This window comes from Platichthys flesus, chromosome 19 (genome assembly GCF_949316205.1).
Source record: "Platichthys flesus chromosome 19, fPlaFle2.1, whole genome shotgun sequence".
Taxonomy (NCBI): domain Eukaryota; kingdom Metazoa; phylum Chordata; class Actinopteri; order Pleuronectiformes; family Pleuronectidae; genus Platichthys; species Platichthys flesus.
In genome coordinates, this window is record NC_084963.1 from 5256527 (window position 1) to 5261957 (window position 5431).

The window sequence follows — 5431 nt, forward strand, 5'->3', positions numbered from 1 at the left end:
TCATAGCAGGAAGCATGTTATCCCCATGTCCGGACAGGTTTTCTTCAGGTCCACAGAGTCCAAAGACTCCAAACTGGGAACTGGGAGCATTTGTCTGTGTATGTCGGCCCTGTAAGATGCTGGCGACCCGTCCAGGGATGCTGGGACTGGCTCCAGCATCTCATGACCCTTAAAGGATAAGCAATATAGATGTTGTCTACATACTTCAGGCCACGCTGCCATGTTATTTTCCCAATTAACAATATACGGAAAAAAGCACAAGGCCTGGTTTGCTCACACACGAGTCCCAAACCATTTCCATCCTCCTGACCTAGACTCCTGTCTGCCTCCTACACCCGTACCCACACGACGGCTGTCTGCCTTCATATGTGGTGCGCCGCTGTGTGAACACGCACTAATGCTGATAGGAGGCTTTAACAGGATCACAGGGAGCGAGGGGGGTGGGGGGGTCACAGCTGGGAGCCGAGGAGGGTGCAGAGGGCAGGAGTGATGTGCAAGAGACGGACAGCGGAGGAGAAGAAGGAGACGTTTTAAAAATCAGAGAGGAGGGGTCGAAGGGGAGTGAAGGGCAGAAGTGTGAAAAGAGACGTGAGCAGCGAGAGGGACGATGGGGCCGAGGACGTTCGGGGGAAATGTGGGCTTAAGGAAGAGAGAGAGAAGGGGGGAGCGGGGAGGATTAGTGAGGCAAGACAAAAGCCTGGTGTCTACTGCGAAAAGGGAGCTGAAGCTTTTCATCCACATCCGCCATAAATCATCACAGCCCGTTCTGTGGTGTTTTTCTTTCTCTGCCCTACTTCATTTATCCGTTTGATCATAAACACAGTCAGAGGGAAAAATCCCCCCCCCCCTGCTTTCTCCCCCATTTCAACGCATGTCTTCATTTATCAGCTTCTCTCCATTTCTCCGACTTCTCCCCCTTCAAAGTCTCCCCCGTTTCTCGGAGTATCTCTCGCTCGCCCTCTCACTCTGTGTATATTTTCCGTTGGACGACAGTGAAGGATGATTTCCCCCCCGAGAGATCCTCCTTCTTCCTTCTCCTCTCGCAACACAAGACAAATACAATCAAGCTAAAAGTTTGGCTTCAGAGCCATGTTGGTTTACAGTTCAGTGTATCTGACTCTTCACTAACAACGGGAGTAAGGGAGGCAGGCCGCTACTGAATCTGACATTTCAGATTTCTACTTTTAACTGCAGCGTGATAACTACAACTAAAATATGGGAGAATTAGATTCAGGAGAATATTCTATTTGCTTCCTTTAGTACAGCCCTTGTTTGCCAGTGGTTTTTGCTGATGCCACATTTGCTTTATACAAAGTTCAAAGTGCTCAATACTTAATTACAGATTTAGAAAACATGAAGAATTCACGCTAAAAAGAAGAAGAAACAGGAAACAAGGCTTTGTCCTTGGGTATTCAGCGATTTTTATACCGGAGCGTGCGGCTTGACAAACCATGGCTGCGTTTGCATATTAAATCCCATGATAAACATGTTGTACTTGCTGTGACCTTCACGAGGGACGGTTAAAAAGCCAAGTAAAGATAAAAGCTGACTCCGGCCTTTTAAAGATACTCCACTGAACCGTTGTTTTTTCCAACTGCAGTCAACACGTCTCCACTTCCTCCCACTATCCAGAAATAATGATGAAATATTATTATCAATCGTGAATCAGTCTCAGCTGCCAATCATGACATAACACCCGGTTTAAATAGCATCCGATGGTGCGTGTCTCTTCTGCTAACATGGAGGAAGCGGGGTTTGTGGCCTATACCAACCACCAGGGGGCGATTGTAACGTTTCGGCTTCACTTTACATCTTTACATAGAGTCTGTGCTGCAGAAGGTGTGTGAGAAGTGAAGATGATCAGCTCTCATCTCAATCATCCTATTTGATCTGAATGGGAGCAGATGTTCTCTGAGTCGGATGAATGAGGTTATGACGTCAGATGGATTCAAATGGTTTCCATGGTTCTGCTGATTAAACTCGACACTAATTGAAAAACAAAACTTTTTGAGGACTATCTCACGGCCTGAATTCATCCCAACACTTCCGGCTGGAACTCAAGCTGAGCCTCAATAATTAATGCTTCGATTTAAAACCCTCAACCTGCAGTTACTTTATCTTTTTAATAAACTCACTTATGCTTCAACCAAACCTCGGGCAAATTAATCATTATTCTAATCTGTTATCTGCAAAGAGTCTGACCCAAAAATAACTCCCTAAACCTGGGAGGTGCAGCAGGACGTCCACGGCTCACAGATTCCTCTCAGGCTTCCCAGTGTTCTGAGGACATTGTCCTAATAAGTGGGGAAATGTGTGAGCCCATCCTGACGTACACAAGTACACACAAGTACACATAACTACACACCTTAGTACACATACATACACAAACTGGCCTTAGGGTGCTCGCTCTGAAACTCTGCATAGTGTGGTCTGAGGATTACATACAAAGACACACACACAATACACCCACACATACACAGACAAAAGAAGTACAGATACACAACGGTGTGTTGTGTTGCCTATTTATTTGATTAAATCAGTGTTGTAAGGTAGAGGAGGCAGCATTCATCTCCATTAGACACACAGACGGGCTGAACGCTCACGGAAGCACACACAGACAGAAACACACACACACACACACACATACACACACACACACATACACGCACACACACACACACACACACACACACACACACACACATTAGTAATGGAGTTTGCTCGGGGCAGTGAAGTGTCCAGCAGAGAAATATATAAATGTGAATATATCCAAATGCCCAAATACTTAGTACGCTGCAGTTTCTTTGATTCAGTTCTGCATTGTAAGCAAATGGAATGCCTCCCCCACACAACAAGGGACGTGAAGTGTGATATAAACTATCCTCCACACCAAGAAAGTAATTTATTGCAGGCCAGAGCAGAAATGTGCTGCCCACAAGGATTAATAATGTAGACCAACATCTGCAGGAGATAAATAATACAATGTAGGAGCTTTCTGTTTCCTCGTCTCCTCCCTCTCTTTCCACCTCCTCTCCCCTCGTGTTTCGTCACTTCTCCTCCATTCACAGAGCCGCACGGGTCAGTGAACACGGCATAAGTACAAATCTGATGCAGATCTAACAGTAGTCACAATGGAACACGATGCAATACAGTATAATATCATCCAGGACGGTTTGAGGTTTTATCTTCAGTGGTTTGAATGCACCCTGCAAAGGTCATGGGTTGTGTCATCACAAGCGCTGTGAACTGATATGAACATAATGTTTGATTGCAGTGATACTTTTTTTTGTTGTAGGTCTCACACAAATGTCAGCAATGATGCAATTGCAGGAAATGAGAGTGAGATGGGGTGTAAGTTATTAGGCACGGATTAACTGTGCGGTTGGAGTGAATGAAATGAGTCCGACCTCTGCAGGAACCCTGAAAAGTTCATATTCATAATTACAAACATCCTGCGAAGGTTTAAAACATCCACTAACAAAAGACACACAACAACAATCAAGCAAAAGATGGACAATCAACAACTTGACAAATTAAACAAAGTCTTGTAGGTAAGATGGAGCAGAATTCAAACCCTGATTTGCAGACTTCACAGTGAATTGATGATTTAAGCTGTGGGTGTCATCAGTGGAGCCTTCATTGAGCTGTGGTGTCATAGAGGTGACAGGGAGAAGCAGAGCTAAGCTAACAAGCCAAACGTCGATACCTGCTAATCACTGTTAACAACTTAATACTGGAATTTAACTTGCTGCAAAAACTCCTCGGACTTTAAGTGTTCAATATTATTCATGTGCTTTAAAAATGTTCCTCCAGGCACAGACACTATTATAACAAAGCTGACAGGCCACGTGCAATGACTGGGATCAATTCAGGTGAAGCAGACGACTGAACTGTCACTCAGGTAATAATAATGCATAATTTAAAACTTTTATATAATTTAAACGGGTGAATACAAATTATTCACCCCCCTGTACAGTTGTCACGAAGGGGGAAATTAGCCATCGAGAGCAAAACCGTTTTTTAGAACCAGGCTGTAAATTATGTTTGATTCTATATCTGTTAAAAACATAAAATATTCATTCAGGTCTAGATAATGATGTGACAAGGTAACGCAGCATAAAGTCAATTAAAAACGAACCTGACAAACCTGCAGCTCGTGTTTTCAGAGTCAAGCTTTTCTCTGAAATCTCTTTGTTTTTGCGGATGCTTTGAAGATGAGCCTGACATCAAAGGGATTGTGTACTTGGATGATTAATGAGTTCCGCCAAGGCCTCGTTGTTTACCGGCTTCTTCCTCACGGCGAGCAAAGATGGCTTCCTGGTCTAATTAGCAGTTTAAGAAGGGATTGTGAATCTTTTACAGTTTTTGTAGAAACTGAGACAGTTGACACAGGAGATGTCAGATTTTCCGATGCCGCATGACTGAGCACGTGTGGACAGGGTTGTGCAATACGCTTGTCCACTGTGTCAAAATGTGAAGTCATCAGGAGTCGAAGGGTTTCCTGGTGATGTCACACATGATGATGCAGAGCGCGGCTGTGCAGGATTCTGATTGGATGAGCTCATGTCTCACCATCATCTTATCTATCCTCTCATGAACTTAGGTCAACAGACGCATGTGAACTGTAGGAGTGATATCAAACAATGGTGATGTCAAATAAATATGAATATGATGAAGTGACTACTGTTTCAGGCCCAAAAAGACATAAAATATACAGGAATTTAGACAAAATGCTATATTTCTTAGTTTTTTGTGGTCCTCAACTGACACCATTGAATCTCAGGACCTCATCTCTGCAGAGCTCACTATGGCATGCCCAGTTTTATACATGCCTAAAACATTTGCTTATATAATGTGAAATTAATGCACGGACTGCTAGAGATCACGTCTATGTGATCTCAGCAGGCGGGCCGGCATCGAGCGCATTGCATTTTCTGGCTGATGAAGAGAAACGCCTGACTGCCTCAAACGTCACCTGGCTTTTTGTTGTAATAAATAATTGAAAATTGGAGCCCCGCAGTGAGCAAGCTGTTTTCTTTCTTCAGTGTTTGTTCGTTTTTTTGTCACAGCACCTGCCCGCGTCTGGCGTAGATGTGCATCTACATTTCTACGGTATAAATTCTCCTTAAGAATTCATGAGAACAGGAGAGAGGGAAGTGGGAGAAACATGCAGCCTAAATAAAGAAGAGAGAGCTAAAACTACAAAAACTACATATGAAGTTAGTGGGGAAAGGAGAGTAAAGGATTAAACATGCGGTCGGAGAAGCAGCAGTATTATGAAACCATATTTTTCTCAGCTCTGGCCTTTGGCAACAACATGAAAATCTGAGCACAGAAGTTAGGTCAGCCCCCTGAAGAACACACACACACACACACAGAGAGAGAGAGAGAGAGAGAGAGAGAGAGAGAGAGAGAGAAAAAGAGAGAGAGA